This window comes from Akebia trifoliata, chromosome 15 (assembly GCF_017979445.1).
Source record: "Akebia trifoliata isolate Shusen 1 chromosome 15, ASM1797944v1, whole genome shotgun sequence".
NCBI lineage: Eukaryota > Viridiplantae > Streptophyta > Magnoliopsida > Ranunculales > Lardizabalaceae > Akebia > Akebia trifoliata.
Genome location: NC_141389.1, coordinates 13565027 through 13582592, shown reverse-complemented (window position 1 = coordinate 13582592; position 17566 = coordinate 13565027). Strand labels below are relative to the sequence as shown.

Here is a 17566-nt window from a genome sequence, read left to right as displayed (position 1 = left end):
ATAATAATAATAAATAGTTTTGGCTTGATCTAAGGTTTTGAAAATCATCATGTGTATCAAAATTCCTCATAACTCCCAAACTTAAAATTGAAATTCAAAGGTGAAAAATGATTTTTTATTTTTATTTTTCAAAATTCATAGAATTTTGTCCTCTACAATGCTTACTAAGGGTCGTTTGGCTAAAATGGATTACCACATCAACAGTCCAACACCACAGCCCTCTAAGCTTCATCCAAAAACTCATAATAATAATAATAACAACAACAACAACAACAACAAACAAAACAACAACAATAATAATAATAATAATAATAATAATAATAATAATAATAATAAATTGTAATAATAATAATTGTTTTGAAATTCAAAGGTGAAAAATGATTTTTTATTTTAGAAAATTTCTTTTTTTTTCAAAATTCATAGAATTTTGTCCTCTACAACAATAAAGAATCAGATCATGATTTTGGAAGCTACAAAGTGAGCCCAAGGACCATTGGTTTCTCCCATTAAAGGAACACCATTAGTACTTGAGCATCACCTGACATTTTTTAAGTATACATCCCTTTTGAGGTGTTATCAGTTCCATTTGAATTTCGATCGTGGTACAAAAACACTTGGGACTGGAACTTAATATAAACACATTCATATGATCCCCTTGTAGTTAAGGATATCATTCCAATATGTTAGTTACCCTTCACATAAAGGCCAAAATCATGAATCAATTGACCAAACATAACATGAATTAATAATATTTGTTTCTAATGTATATGATGTAACTTCATAAGATTTTTTGTCCTCTTACCAATATTATAAACTAAAATAACGTTTGATGAAATAATGTCATTCATAGAAAGAAAAAAAAAATGGGACCAAAATGTCTTATAAGATATAATAAACTAATCAATCTTCATGGTTTTGAATCATTGTAAAAATACTTCTATGCCTTGATAGCAGTCCTCCACAGGTTGGTTCTTCATTTTCATTCAACTACAAACACAAATTCATGTTAAAGCCAATAAAGAAAAGACATCAATTTTACAAGTCTAATAATACAATCAATAATCATGTATCAAACATTATTTAATTGGTAAAAATCATACCCATTATGATGATGAATCTGGAAAATCTAATCTTCGAACCGGTCCTTGAGATTCATGAATTTATGTCGAAGGTACCTATAAAATGATTGATGCTGTGGCGCCCCGCCAAAAACTAACACAAATCACCATGTCAGATCTCGAGGCACTAGGTGGCACTTCGAAATTTCGGCATGGTCTCCTCTGTTTATGTTAGCATTCCAAGGCGTTTAACATGCACTTGATAAACGACATACAATCCTGCACATAAACAAACAAAATATAATACTAGCGGAAGCCTATATACGTCTAATAACGTACGATAGATCAGAGTGCGGAAGAAGAAGTTTATATACTGGATTATACAGAAATTCCTCACTCTAACAAAAATCCTAAAGTTCAGAACAACATCTATAATATTCTTGGATAAATCGACACCACTAGGGGAGTTAACCTCAATACTCACCAGGTAACGGACTCTGGTCATTGTAGACACCCCATTTTTGCATTCGCCTGATTAATCAACTCGTCAACCCGATCGCAAGGATTCCCAATGATGGATGTGTATTCCATTGCTTTACTTTGTTACCAGATTTGTTTCAGAAATCCAGATGAGGTATCTCGAATTGACAAAACCTTAGAAACCACGCTACGCTAGGAAAATACGACCCCAGAAACATAGAAATCATCATCTTGCAGACCAAAAAAAAGCTTCACGATAAAAATCACTAAAAATTACCAAAATACCCCTAACCTCAAAATAACCCTAGAGCCTACGTTACGCTTAGGAAAACTCTCTCTAACACATAAAATAATAAATCGAAACCAAATAAATCATTTCGCCAATTTTAACAGAATTTGACAAAATTACGAAAATGCCCCTCATAAAGTTCACAATCATTTCACATAAAAATTTTCATAAATGACACAAACCAACATTTCCATTGAATTCCTTACGAAAAATCGATTCTAAAACATCCTAGAACATTAAAAACCGACTTGAAACGTGAAAAGTCCTCTCCGGGGGCAAAACGGTAATTTCACAATTTTCATAATTAAAAAATTCGAAATTAATAAATAAAACATTAAATAATTAAATTTAAATATTAATGAAATTAATTTAAAAATTTGAACCTAAAAAATCGATTAATCGGACTCTCAGTCAAAATTGTTGAGGGTTCGTGGGATATTTCTTTAAGGACCCCTCCATTTGGGGGTCCAAAGAATTAAATAAATAATGGAGGGGCCTTCTCCAAAAATTAAAAGTAAATCAAGCAAGACTAAGGTCAATGTATTAAAGTCAATCAAGTGAGACTAAAGTCAAAATTAAAGTCAATTAAGCAAGACTAAAGTCAAGATATTAAAAGTCAATCAATTAAGACTAAAGTCAAAACATTAAAAGTCAATCAAATAAGACCAAAAGTCATAATAGAGATCTAATTAAATAATAACTCTATCTAATAGAGTTCTAACTTAAAAACAATTCTACCTAAAACAATTTGAATTAAAACACAATTCTACCTAAAACAATTTGAATTAAAACACAATTCTACCTAAAACAAGTCAAACTAAAACACAACTCTAATTAAAAGATCTCTAATTAAACACTAACTCTATCCAAATCAACCCCTAAAAACATCTATAAATAGAGGTGCTCACACCCTATTTTCGTATCAAATCATAAACCCTAAGAGAAGTAGGTCTAGAAGCTCCCATAACCCCCCATAAACCCTAGTTTTGGAGCCCCAACTCCTTAGCTAACATCCCTCCTTCAATTTTAGTCTAGAAAACACCCAAAAGCCTTCTAAAAACACCCCCAAATCCTCAACGAACTTGAAGAGTTCAGATTCAAGAACAAGGAGATACCTCGGTCTCGGAGATCCGAAGACAAATCCGGAAATAGAACGTAGCAAGGGAGCACGGTACAAGAAGCTCTTTTGTCAGATCTGAGGGAGTAAAGTCCCTGCATCGGAAAGGTATTATTATTTTTTTTATTATTTTCTATTTTTATCTAGGTTTTAGCAATGTAATCTACTTGGGAATTTAGTAGAGACCGGCTTTGGCCGGGCGGGATTGGTGCCTAACACCTTCCAATCCCGTAACATGATCCCCGAATTCAGTTTTCTTGGTTTTAGATTAGTTTTTATCCGTTTAGAGTCATTGTTCGGTTCCTAGACCACAATAACTAGGTGGCGACTCCCAAACCTCAAGGGTCAAAAGCGGATCCGCGCACCCCGCGGATCGAGGGCGCTTTCAGTCATCTATCTGACCTACTAGATAGTTCTCACTCATGTTCTACACCTGCTTCGCCAAGCTCCAGATCTGAAACTAAAAAAATGGAGAAGGAAAGGGTGAGTAACAATGGTTACCTAGTAAGGAAGAACATAATTTCTGCCAATAACCTCTTCTAACATGAACGAATAAGCATACTAAATCATTTTAAAATCTGTAAAATTTTACAAAACAAACTACGATTAACTGGTACATATAGCCAGGGATGAGCAACTAAATATTTTAAAACTGACATTACATCAATCAACAATACTCACTATAATATTCTCTTTTTATACAAATCTAATTGATCAAATGGAAACATTAAATATGCATTTCATTTTATGTATCAAAATAAGATAATAGATACATAATACAGAATGGTGGAGTATTAGAATTAGAGAGCTAAGATTCACGACTGGATTGCTCCCAATTGGGACATGATGTTACAATTCTTCTCTGACTTTTAGTTCCTGATTTTTTGGCCGGTCGCTGCATTTACCACGTTTGATTGACCATTATCCGACTCAAGCTGGCCGTTTGACGTGATCGTAAGCAATGGGTCTTTTTTCAATGTGTCAAAACATTCGACTACTATAGATTGTTAGTGATCACTGACTAATCATCTTCGTCTATGCCTATCAGGCGTGCATGTGATTCCCAAATATACAAACCATTCGTATACGACCACCTTTACATTACAAGTTCACTGGTAAAGATAGAGAGGAATAACCCGAATTCCAGTTGTGACTCCACTCTCATACGCGTCCCATACCACGTATGAGCTTGGTGGTCCCTACCGTACATCCTAGGATAGTACACCACTCCAAATGATATGACGCACTATCCTTTCAGGTATTCACAAACTCTTTAACAGCTCACAAAATAGTTACTTATATATATTATTTTCATTTAAAAATAAAAGAGAAATTAACAATACAAGGTTGAGAATGGATATCCAGTTTCTTACCATGCAAGTGTGGCCACCTGACCTAAAATAAATAACATAATGAAAAAATAAACAACGCCTCACACTAACAGAAATTTAAATAAACATGCAACCAACAATATTATCCCTGAATATCTGTTCACCAACCTACACACAACACAATAATGTAAAATGCAAACATCACCCCTCGGGTGTGACTCTGACATTTTACCGTTACATACTCTTTTTCCCTTTTTTCGATTTTTATAGTTTTCAATCTCTTCAATAAAATATATATTTTCTAATATTCATCAACTCAATATGAATTCATTGAATATTAAATCACATTTTCCAATTATAGAATTTATTTTTATCAATAATATTGAAAAAGAATACAAATTTTATATCAAAACGGGGTCCAAGCAGTGCACAAGACCCAATTGATGGAAATAACCCGTTAAAATACTCTACCCACGTATAATTTGTTAAAAATACAATTAAACATATCAAACATGTAATTTCTGGCGTGAAGTTTTAAATAACAAAAGAATTCTATATTTTGGAAATACATCAAAATTTTTTTTGATAAAATCCTAAATGCAATTTTTACAATCTACGATTACTAATAGAAATTGAAAGCTCCTTACAATCACTAGACGACGAAACTGAAGCATGTGCACAGAAATCGAGGTGAAAGGTGCGGAAATCGAGGTAACTCGTACTTCGAGGTGGTTGATTTTTGAAATCGGCCTGGTGGTTTCGAAGATCTCGATGTGGTCGTTCTTTCTTCCTTCTGCGACGGAGGACGGTTTGACCTCAAAATCGATGAAATTCGAGGTCGAAGTTTTAAAATTCTCGTATATAAATACAGCTGATTTTTGACGATATCGGGTGAAATAGAAAGTGAAACGAAAAAAAGTTGGGTGGATTTTATAGATGTCGAGGCTGCGAAGGTTTCTCCCTTCTGTGTCGGTCGTCGACGACGAACCATTTGCAAGAGATCTGAGGTGGAAGATCGAAGAAAAAATGAATTTTTCGTTTATATATGTCGCGGCTGTTTGGACGAGTTGGGGAAGATGAGAGAAAAAAAAATTAAAAAATTTTATTTATATAAAATTTGGGACGAAATCGGTATAACTTGATCATCCAGACTCCAAAACTGACAAATGAATACTCTATTTCGTCTAATTTTTCGTTCCGGATCTAATGGTGTAGTCAATTTCTACAAATTATGTCTTTATCAAAAGTTTACATTTTTGGCCTGAGGTGACCCCTAAATTTGATGTCGTTTTCATTTTGGACGATAATTAGACTTTCTGGTCTCCAAAAATGACAAATAAGTAGTCTACGTTCAATAATTTTTCGTTACGAACATAATGGTATAATCAAATCTTAATAATTCTTACTTTAGTAAAAAGTCACTATTTTAGCCTGGTCTGATCCGGTAATCGAGGATTTTGTAACTTTTATATTCGGACTCGCATTTAAGCGTGCTTACAGACCAAAGTATATTTTTCAATCATTTTGAATCCAATGGTGATGTCAAATTCCATTAAAAATGATCAGAAACATCCTAAAATTTTACCCTTAAGTCCCACTTTCAAGATTTTCTTAAAATTTCACTATTTATTTTTTTCTCAAGATACGAATTGAGAACTTGGGGTTTTACAGATGCATACAAGTAAATGATGATTTTCATTAAGTTCGTGTAAATTACATACCTGTTGAGACATGTAAATAGCACTTGGAAAAAATTGATTATTTCTTTGTTCTGTATATCCTATGTAATTATATTGTTGTTATATTCTTGACTTGGGTACTGATAATACAATGATTGTTGTGCCAATCCAAATGACTCATATATAAGAATGAATAAACTTACATATTATATTTTACTCAATTGTTAAAAATATTTTATAACATTAATCAAAGTAAATTATAATCTAGGTAGCTTGATGCATGTTTAATGACCTACCCATGTTTTGTATTTTGATAACATTTCCATTATTTTCACCTGCATAAAATTATGATGTTATTTGTAGCGCCCCGCCAAACACTAACACAAATCCCAAGGTTGCCTCGAGGCACTAGGTGGCGCCTCAAAATTTCGGCATGGTCTCCTCTGTTTATATTAGCGTTTCACGGAACTCAACCTGATAAACCAACTCCGACAATCCTGTATAAAGTAATATATCCATAATGAGTATGAAACGGAAGACGGAATAATTTAAGAACAACAAAAAAGCAAGGTCAGAGTTGCGTAAAAAGGGATAGAGTTATACAGGATTACAAAGTTTTATCCTCACTCTAACATAGCCCTATCACTCGGCCCAAAACACTATATACAACTCCTATGACGAACCAACTCCTAGGAGAAATAATCCCAATGCTCACCGGGTAATGGGCACTGGTCATCGATTTGACCAACCAGATGCTCCTCGACAGATGGCTCAACACTAGCCTCTCCAAGCACAGGATGTGCAACTAAAAATGATGGAAGGAAAGGGTGAGTAACAATAGTTACCCAGTAGGTTCACAAACAATTCCTACCAATAACCTATCCTAATGTGATCGAATAATCATACTGCATCATTTCAAAACATGCAAGTTTTACAATTGAGCTACGGTTAACTGGTACATATAGCCAGGGATGAGCAGCTAAACAGTTTAAAAATTACACATAGCATCAATCATCCATATTCATTATACATTTTCCACTTATGCAAATATAGTTGGCAACAATGAAATAGTAGACATGTTTTTCAGTTTATAATTCGAAATATAACACAAATACATAATACAAGTGGTGGAGTAATGGAATTTGAGCGTTAGGATTCACGACTGGATCGTTCCCAGTCGGGACATGATGTTATAACATAAATCTGACTTTTAGTTCCTAATTTTGTGATCGGTCGTTGCACTTACCACACAGGTGATCATTTATCCGGCTCAGGCTGGCCGTTTGACGTGACCGTAAGCAATGAGTCTCTTTTCGATGTGTTAGAACGTTCGACTACTACTAGATTGTTAGTGATCACTAACCAATCATCTTCGTCTATGCCTATCAGGCGTGCATGTGATTCCTAAATGATACTCCACTAGTATACGACCACCTTTACAATACACGTTCACTGATAAAGATAAGAAAGGAATGGACCCGGATTCCAGTTGTGACTCCACTCTCATATGCGTCCCATACCACGTATGAGCTTGGTGGTCCCTACCGTACATCCCAGGATAGTACACCCCTCCGGATGATGTGACGCACTATCCCTTCAGGCATTCACAAACTCTTTCACAGTTCACAATAGTTACGTATATATATATATATATATATATATATAGTTTTTCATTTAAAACAAAAGAAAAATTAACATAGCAGGGTTGAGAATGAAATCCAGTTCCTACCATGCAACTGTGGCCACCCGGCCTAAAAATAAACAACAGTACTCAGCGCACGAGCTAACATAATCGAAATAAACATGCAATCCTTTCATTAATAATCTGAAAATCTTTTCACCAACCTACACACAACATACAATGTAAAATGCAGACATCACTCCTTGGGTGTGATTCTGACATTTTACCGTTCATTCCCTTTTTTCACTCTCTCGACATTCTCACTTTTCATCTTTTCAAATCAACCCTCCATTTTCAATCTTTCAAGGTCATTCTTTTGGTCTTTCCATTGAAAACCATCAAAGTTTATTCAAAAACAAGATCTCGGTGATGCATCGGACCAAAGTTGTTAAAAATAGAGGAAGCTGGTGAAAATTTGGCTAAGTGTCGAAAACTCAAATTTTTAAAGTTCTCGAAATTGAAAATGGGTTTTTCGAAATGAAAGTCTCGATTACGAGATTCGACACCATATAGTTTTTGTAATCTAATTCAAAGTTATGTGAAAGTTATTACATTTTGAAAACTTGTCGAAAACGTCGAAAAATACGTTTTGTTCTTGAAACCAAAATTTGGATTTTGATCTTTTGAGATTTGGATCTTGAAACCATTCCCATTGTTCCGAAATGGGGGGTAAAACCTTAATTTCATTAAAGAACTTAAAGTAAATGTCCAATGGGGAAGTCAAGCCAAGAGTCAGAACACAGTTCTGAAGAGAACTGTTTTTGTCGGTGGAACCGACAGAACACTCATCGGCAGGTGTCGGTGGGACCGATGGCATCCGTCAGCAAAATAAAATTTTCGGTGGCTTTTTGGTTTCATCGGTGGCAGAAGCCTCATTCTATTGGTGGGACCGACAGAATGCCTTAAGCAGATGCTGGTAGCATCGACCCTTCCCACCTACAACCTGAACCTCACAAGCGATTTTTGGGTTTTTCGATCCCTTTTTTGGATCTTTGTTCCGTTCCTCAACCTTTCAACCCACCCACGAATTCAACGTTTAAAACATAGATTAAACACATCAAATCCTTATTTCTAACATGAATTTCAATTCAAACAAAGATTTCTACGATTCAAAACAAACAATAAGTTTTGTTAAAATAACTTAAATGCATATTTTGGAAATCTAAAGTTACCAATAGGAATTGAAAGTCCCCTACATGTTTGTGGACGCCGCAAGCGATGAAATCGTACAAGGATCAAAGTTGGTGGTGAAAGAGTTGGTGTTGAGCTGAGTTTGATGCAAAGTGAGCGAGGGTTTGCAACCCCTTTGACGACGGAACTCTCATTTGTTTCCACAATGAAGGGTGAACCTAACTCTCACTCGATAGAACCCTCGGTGAAAATGTGTTAAGATTTACTCGAACCACATGGCTAGGTTTTGATGGAAAATGGGGAAAACAAATGAGAATGGATTAACAAGGAGGGTGAGGTTGTAGCTATCGTCGTAGCCGACAACTTCGTCTTCTTCGTCAAACTTCAATGGTCCTTCGTTCTTAACGGATCTTGAGGAGAAGAGAAAAGAAACCCTAGGTTTGAGAAAAATCTGAGTTGGGGTGCTTTGGAGAAGAAAGAGAGTGACTTAAAAGAAAATAAATTTTCTTTTATAACAAGGGTGAGGGCATACTTGTAATTTCTTTATTTTTCTAGTTTCGATCGTAACTTGATTATCCGGACTCGAAAAATGACAAATAAGTATACCATTTCGAATAATTTTTCGTTGCGGGCCTAATGGTGTCATCAAATTTTTCTAATTATCGCTCTAACGAAACTTTACTATTTTGGATCCCACTTAACGCGAAATTTGAGGATTTGTTAACTTTTACACCAGAACTAGAATTCAAACTTGCTTACAGGCTAAAGTATATATTTCTATCATTTTTAAACTAATGACGAAGTCAATTTTCAACAAAAATGAACATAGCATAATCCAAATAATTTACTCTAAGTTATCTTTTTATAATATTCCTCGAATTAACACTATCTGATTTATTCGAGATACGAGTTAAAAACACGGGGTGCTACATTATTAGTAAGAATATCTAACTAAAAGTATATTGAAATGCATCACATTTTAATACATATAACAATTAACCTGTTTGTTTAGATGGGGCCCTCTTTTTTGATGTTTTAGTCTCCAAAGAACTTTTAATTCTAGTTTTATGATGGTCTTGACCTCGTTTAATTTTTGGATCTCGTAATTGAATATCCTAATTAAAGTTTGGTATTGAATTAACATGAGCATCATAAGTGCCTTTTTCGATGTCCTCACCAATTCTTTTTCAGAAATTGAAAATATTTTTACTTTTGCCTTTACTTCTAACAACAATGATTTAGCAAAGGTAGTTATTGCATTTGACTTTGCACTCTTTACCACAGTTATCTGTGAAATATGTGATGATTCATTATAACGAGTTGTCGAGGTAAGATCAATGTTGCTTAAAATTACATCCCTATATGAGTCAAAAATCACTTCATCTATAGTAGCAATGGTCCATCTCTTCAAATAATATTAGAAGGTAGATTCTTAAAATATAAGTCTAGAAATAATTTTATCGCATGAGAGCATAGGATTCCATGAAATTCAAATTTTCTGCAGCTGCATAATACAGATTGCTCTGATTGGTTATATTTAAGTGTATGTACCTTTTTCCAACAATCCATCTCTATAACACTATATATTTGGACTGTCCCATTATTTTTTCTAAATTCAAAAGATGATCAATAATTCGTTTGTATTCTTCTTGAAATGAGTAGAATATCTTCTTTGTATATATTTTGGATGCTTTGCGCTCTACAGACCAATTGGAAAATAAAATAAATGTTATTTGCGTGACTTATTTTTTGCTTCCCTTTCTTTCTCCCTTCGACTAGCTATGATTTTTGAGTATTAATCTACAAACTCTCGAAGAATGACAGTACTAGAAAAATAATCCTTCAAAAATTTATTGATGATCTCGCTTCTTTTTATTGTGGTCATACCTGTACAAAAATGATCACGAGCATATACTTGAGTCTATTTTTCACGTAACTTATACAACCCTTGCAACCACGCATTATTTCTCAACCTATAATCTTCAAGCAACCTATCCTAATTTTTTTCAAAATTTTCAATTATTTCTAGATCATATATGCATTTCTTCAATTGTTGTGTGAGTAATTTGGAATTGGTGAATGCTTTGGATAAGTGTTTTGCTGCATTTTGATAAATGTGTCATAGACATAATCTGTGATACGTTTATGGGAATACAACACTAATAGCATTTGCGATTGCCATAGCTTGATCTGAAAATATAGTCTTTGATTTTTTTCCTCCTCATCGCTTCTAAGAAAGAATTAAACAACAAAATAATCGCCTCAGTTGTTTCACCATCTAACAAATCACATCCAAAAAGTATTATTTGTATATGATTATTAATACCGACAATTGGTGCATATACCATATTATAATTGTTTGTTCAGAAAGTTGTATCAAAATAAATAACATCACCGAACAACTCATAATCACGTCTGAACTTTGCATCACAAAAGAAAACTCCACTTATTTCGTATTCTTCATTGGTTCGAAATGAGAAAAAAAAATGTTTGTTCTCTTATTTCTTTTACTTGAAATAATCAAGGAGGTATTGTGCGTCACCTCTCTTGAGAAACTCAACACGTGTTTTTTGAATTAGATTGTTGCAATCAGACTGAATGAAATTAAGATTTTGGGTCCCTCCAACTTCTGCACACATATAAGAGAATATCTCTGATTGTCGAAGTCTCGATGAATGCATTTTTTTTATAAGTCCAACTTGCAAAAGCTCTATGTGTTTGTAAGACCTCAATAAATGTGATCTCTCAGGCTGGACAAGTTTATGACTATGATCCACTATGAATTTGGTCACTAAATATTTTCTGTTAGGATTGAGGATCATATGAAATGCAGCTAAGCATTGAAATCTTTTATTTTCTCTTCTCTTTTCTGGTGTTTTGACTTTTTGGTAAGAACCTTCAACAGAAGAACATAATGTTTGACTATAGATCTTGTAGGGATTAGATCGAATCTTACTTGTCCTTTGCTTCCTCACACTAAATCCAATTGTTCTAGTATACCCATTATAATAATCATATGCCTTTTTTACAGTATCAAATATCATTCCAACAAATGGATCTACTTGATCATTTGCCTTTTCTAGTCCATGATAACGAAAATCTTCATTATGAGAATCCAAATGTATCCCCTTAGAATCATTGGAAAAATCATCATCACCAATATATTATTTTGGATTTCAAATCCTTCTTGTTGCATCAAAGACATAATTAACACTCTTTCCTTTAACAAATTCTTCTAGAATATTTTATTGAATTTTTTTCCTTCTATTTTCTATAAGATAATATATCATCAAAAACTTATTGGTGACAAAATATATATATAGATATACAAATTCTAAACATGAAATTTATTGAACAAGCCTAAAGTAATTGTTTATGATTAAGCTTATGTAGATCTAAAACCCCCCCAAAAAAATCCTAAAAACATATATTAAAGTATATTGAACAAATAAATTGAAAATATATTTAAAAAATTTAATAAATTGAAATTACTGAAAATAAATTAATAAAAGATATAAATGAAAAAAATAAAATCACACACTTACATAAAGAGATGATAGTATCTAGGGTTTGAAAACAAGAGAAGTGCTTAGAAGCATAGAAAAACCTTAATGAGAAAATATTAAAAAAATTCAATAAATTGAAATTTCTGAAATATATAAATATATAAATATATAAATATATATATATATATATATATAATATATATATATCTATATATATATTATATATATATATATATATATATATATATATATGAAAAAAATAAAATCACACATTTACAGTGGGAGATGATATTATCTAGGGTTTGAAAGTAAGAGAAGTGCTTAGAAGCATAGAAAAACCTTATCTTTTCTTGTGGTTAGAAAATGAGTCGTTTGAAATTCCTATTGAAATATTGTTATTTCAATTTAAAATATTTTTTATTGAAGTTCTGTGTAATAAATTAATAGTTGAAGTACTTTAAAAAAAAATGATGTGTTCAATAAAAAATCCCACAAAATTCTTCAATAGGATTGAATGGTCAAATATTGTTATTTCAATTCAAAATAATTTATTATTATTATTATTATTATTATTAGTTTTTGGAAGAAGTTTAGAGGGTTCTGGTGTTGGATTGCTGATGTGGTAATCCATTTTAGCCAAACGACCCTTAATAAGCATTAAAGCTTATTATATTTGTAAGAAAAGTATTTCCCATTTTATATTGAGATATTTTAAATATAAAATCACCGTGCATCATTTTGTTGGAGGTCTTTGTAATTAGTTAATAATTAGAAATTTTTAATAGAAAATAAAAAAAATATGCGTTGAATAAAAAATCACATAAAATCCTCCGATATAAATAGGATTGCGAGGTCATACTACTTCGTCACCGAACCGTGCGTCAACAAAATCGCACTCTTCCCATACTTGGTCACCGAGTCGTGCGTCAAACAAAATCGCACTTCTCTGTCTCTGCTGAAGGAAGGAATAAAAAATTAAAAAAAAGGGTTACCTTGTCCCATTGTTCATCCACGTCTCCCAAAATCAAATCTCCTCCAAAAAAATCAATGGAAACCTCTTCTTCTTCATCATTACCATTTTTTGAAGACGAAGAAATGAAAGATGCAGAAAAAGGACAAGAGGGGAACGAAGATGAAGAAACAACAGATGAAAATGAAGATGAAGAGGAGGAAGGAGAGGGAGATAATGATAATGATGAAGATGAAGATGAAAATGATGAAGAAGAGGAAGGAAGCAAACAAGAAGATGAAAACGAGGCGAAGTCTTACTTACGATGGCTGAAGTCTGAACGTCAGAAGACAAAGCTGATTTTGGATGAAATTAAATGTCAACTGCGTCGACTTATTTGAGGTAACTAACGACTAGTGGTTTCTTAGTCTACTTGATTGATTCACATAGAACTTTGAAGTTTAGGGGCTGATGATTGGAGAATATGCACATTTTAGTTTAGATGGGTATTTTTTGGGGTTAATGATGGAGAAATCTGGCCTCTTTGGAGATGTGTTTTTTTTTTTTTTGGTTTTCTGAATTTTAAGACATGGGTTTCTTTTTTTCCCCTGCTAATCATACTAGACGTTTACTTAATTTTCTTGGGTTTCTCTATATTTAATGTGAATGTGTCCCGAAGTTTGTAGGAATTGGAATTGGCTTTGTTACTCATTGATCTTGGTAAATTGTACTACAAGCTACTACATTTTGTCCAAATGCACTAATGAAGTGCACCATTGACTTAAAGTTATTGTCACTCTAACTCAAGAAAATGATTTGTCGGATGTTAACTGAGTGTTTGGTTGCTGCAATAACTTATAATAGCATGTTTGGGTATGTAGATTCAAATTTTTTGCTGCATTTTTTATTTATTTATGGAAATTACTTTGTCAAGCATGGTATGCATTGTAATCTTCATCGTCATCAATGTTTTTTCTGATAAATTTAGCAGTTGGCGGAAAGATTCTTGTTCCTCCACTTAATTTGTTGAAAGCCAATTTAGCAGTTGGCGTTTAAACTATAATGTATGTTTTAATTGGGACTGTAATTGGCCTTTGTTTCGTGTACAAATTTCCATTCCTTATCTCTAAATGACACTTTTATGTGTACAATATCTTTTGCAATTTGCAAAAGAAAAGAAAAAAACAGGTTGCCAATTAGACAACCTGATATGGCCTCATTTTCTTACAAAAATATCACACAAATATTAGAATTTTCTTTTTGAAAAGTAAAACTCAGGGATCTTTATAACTATATTTTCTTCAAATGCACATGTGCTTCTTTAGTCCACCCACAACCTACAAGAATGCTGAAGGTAGGTGAGATTCCGTGGTTCACCATGTCATAGAACAGAACAAAGCTTGTAGCTTCTTTGAAGAGGCCAAAATTACATAGACCATGAATAATGAGTAGTAAGAGACGAACATATGACCGATCAAAAAAGAGATGAACATATGGCACAATGTTTTTGCTATCATTTTTTGAAAGAGGTTCAGTGCCATATTTATGCGACTCTCCTTGCAAAGTTTGTCAACAATGGTACTATACATTATTTGTAGTAGGCTTTCATCTTCTTTTATTCATCCCTCTAATCAACCTAAGAGCCACACTCTTGTAAAGCCAATCAACAACTGTACCATATGTGACTTTAGTTGGAGTTTGAAGTGCCATATTACGGGTACTAGAGAAGAAATGGTCAAAATGTTGGTCGTGGGGAATGTTTGGACAAGTACTTTGTAGAGAGGATTATTATGGGCCCGTTGGGTTTAATTCTGGACATATGCTCCAATGGGGAGTAGTTTCGTGTTAGAACTTCAAGCTTGATGTAAGAGAGGGGGGGGGGGGGGGGAGGCTAATTCATAGAATGGGCTTTCAATTCCAATAGAAACTTGTATCCAAAAGCTCTTGAAGCACAATTCTAACTTTCTGTCAGAGCTAGAAATGCTCCAAGTAGTTAATCCAAACGGAGGGTAAACCTTTTCTTGGTGAGGAAATGAAATGTCAATATTTGAAGCTTGTTAGTGTTTAGAAGAGAAAGAGATTGGTTTAGTAAAGAAGTTTAGAGAGAGGCTCAATAGAGTTACTTCTGTGAGCCTCTTCTCTTATATTTATATAAGAGAATTAAGGCTACAGTTAAGTGGGACATGTGGAATTGGAAAAGACCAGTTTGCCTCCCCACGTCCTATACATACCAATAACACTCCCCCTCAAGTTAGAAAGTCCAACTTGGAACAAATTAAAGAAACTACAGAAAATAAAGTATTAAAGAAGAGAAAATAAAAGAAACTAAAGAAAAGATAACACTCCCCTTCAAGCTGGAGCATAAATGTTAAGTAAATCTAACTTGGAGCAAATAAGGCTGAGGCGACTACAGTTAAGTGCCTTAGTGAACATATCCGCCAATTGATCTTCAGACTTCACGAACGGTGTACTAATTTCCCCACATAAAACCTTGTCTTTGATAAAGTGACAATCTGTCTCAATGTACTTTGTTCGCTCATGAAACACAGGATTGGAAGTAATATGAATTGCAGCTTGATTATCACAATATAATCGCATAGGAGTAGCTATCTTAACACCCAATTCTTTGAGAAAATTCTTAACCCACGTCAGTTCACATGTTATAAGAGCCATTGCTTTATATTCTACCTTTGCACTAGACCTTGCAACCACATTTTGCTTCTTACTTTTCTTGGAAACCAAGTTTCTTCCCAAGAAAGTGCAATACCTAGATGTAGACCTCCTATCAGATGGAGAACCTGCCTAGTCAGCATTACAATACCCCTCTAAGTCCAAATGATCTTTGGACTTATACCACAAACCATGTCCTGAAGATTGTTTAAGAAATCGAAGGATCCAAACAACAGTTTCCCAATGTGGAACCCTTGGCATTTCCATAAATTGATTCACTACACTTACTGCAAAAGAAATATCTGGATGAGTGATAGTCAAATAATTGAGTTTACCAACTAGTCTTCTGCATTTTCTCGGATCATCAAACAACTCTCCACTATCTACTATCAACTTGAATTAGGGTCCATTGGGGTGTCCATAGGTTTACTTCCCAACATACCTGTCTCATCAAGCAAATCAAGAACATACTTTCTTTGAGTCAGGTTAATACCTTTTTTGGATCTCGCAACTTCTATCCCTAAGAAATAACGCAACTTGCCAAGATCTTTTGTCTAAAAGAAGGCTTTCAGCTTCTCTATTCCATTAGTGTCATCATCTGTGATGATTATATCATCAACGTAAACTACCAGAATAATAGTCCTTGAAACACTGAAGTGAATAAACACAGAATGATTTGTCTGACATTGTTTCAATCCAAATTAAATTACTACCTCATTGAATCTCCCAAACCAAGCTCGTGGAGACTGTTTTAGGCCATAAATGACCTTTTTCAACTTACACACCATGTTAGACTCCCCCTGAGCAATAAAACCAGGAGGTTGCTCCATATACACGTCCTCCTCCAAATCACCATTCAAAAAGGCATTTTTAACATCCAACTGACATAAGGGCCACTGAAAGTGGGCAGCAAGGGAGATGACAATATGAACAAAAGTCCTTTTTGCCACAGGAGAAAAAGTTTCTGAGTAGTCCACACCATAAGTCTTAGAATAATCTTTGGCCATGAAACGAGCCTTCAACCGTTCAATAGACCCATCAAGCAAATACTTCACCACACATACCCAACGATAACTAACAATGCCCATACCAGTAGGTAAGGACACTAACTCCCAAGTACCATTGTGATGAAGAGCATCCATCTCAACCTTCATAGTTTATCTTCAACCTGAATGAGACAAAGTATCCTGTTCACTACGAGGAATAGACACAGAAGAAAGAGTAGAAACAAAACCACGATACGAAACAGACAAATGAGATAAAGAAACAAACTTAGAAATGGGGTGCTTAGTACAATTACGAGTACTTTTTCTTTGTGCAATAGGAAGATCAATATCAAAAGAAGTACTAGATACCTGATTTGCAGACTGTGAAGATGATGTTAAAGTGTCTGCATCTGGAGGAGGATGGGGATATAAAGGTGCCAGTTGTTTCCTAAGAACATAAGTGAGTGGAAATGGAACGGTGGGAAATAAATCGGCCACAAGAATATGAAGAGCAAACAAAAGATCATTATACTGTACTGGATTTGTAAAATATGATACAAAATAAAAAAATGTAACATCTGCATTGACCTAAACACGACGGGCTGAAGGATCATAATAATGATATCCTGGCCTCTTTGGAGATGTGTGTTTTTTTTTTCCTTTTTTCCGTTAATGATACTAGATGTTTA

The 17566-nt window shown here is 33.9% G+C and overlaps 1 protein-coding gene across 10 annotated transcripts in view; it reads left to right on the top strand.

The window, feature by feature from the left end:
- The first annotated feature begins 13163 nt into the window (after positions 1-13163).
- The window catches only part of LOC147384396 (C2 domain-containing protein At1g53590-like), a 38051-nt gene continuing 33648 nt past the window's right edge, over positions 13164-17566 (top strand). For all 10 annotated transcript variants that reach the window (XM_086426621.1, XM_086426620.1, XM_086426619.1 and 7 more), the window contains exon 1: positions 13164-13623. The gene's annotated coding sequence lies outside the window, so the exon portion shown is untranslated. The remainder of the gene's footprint in view (positions 13624-17566) is intronic.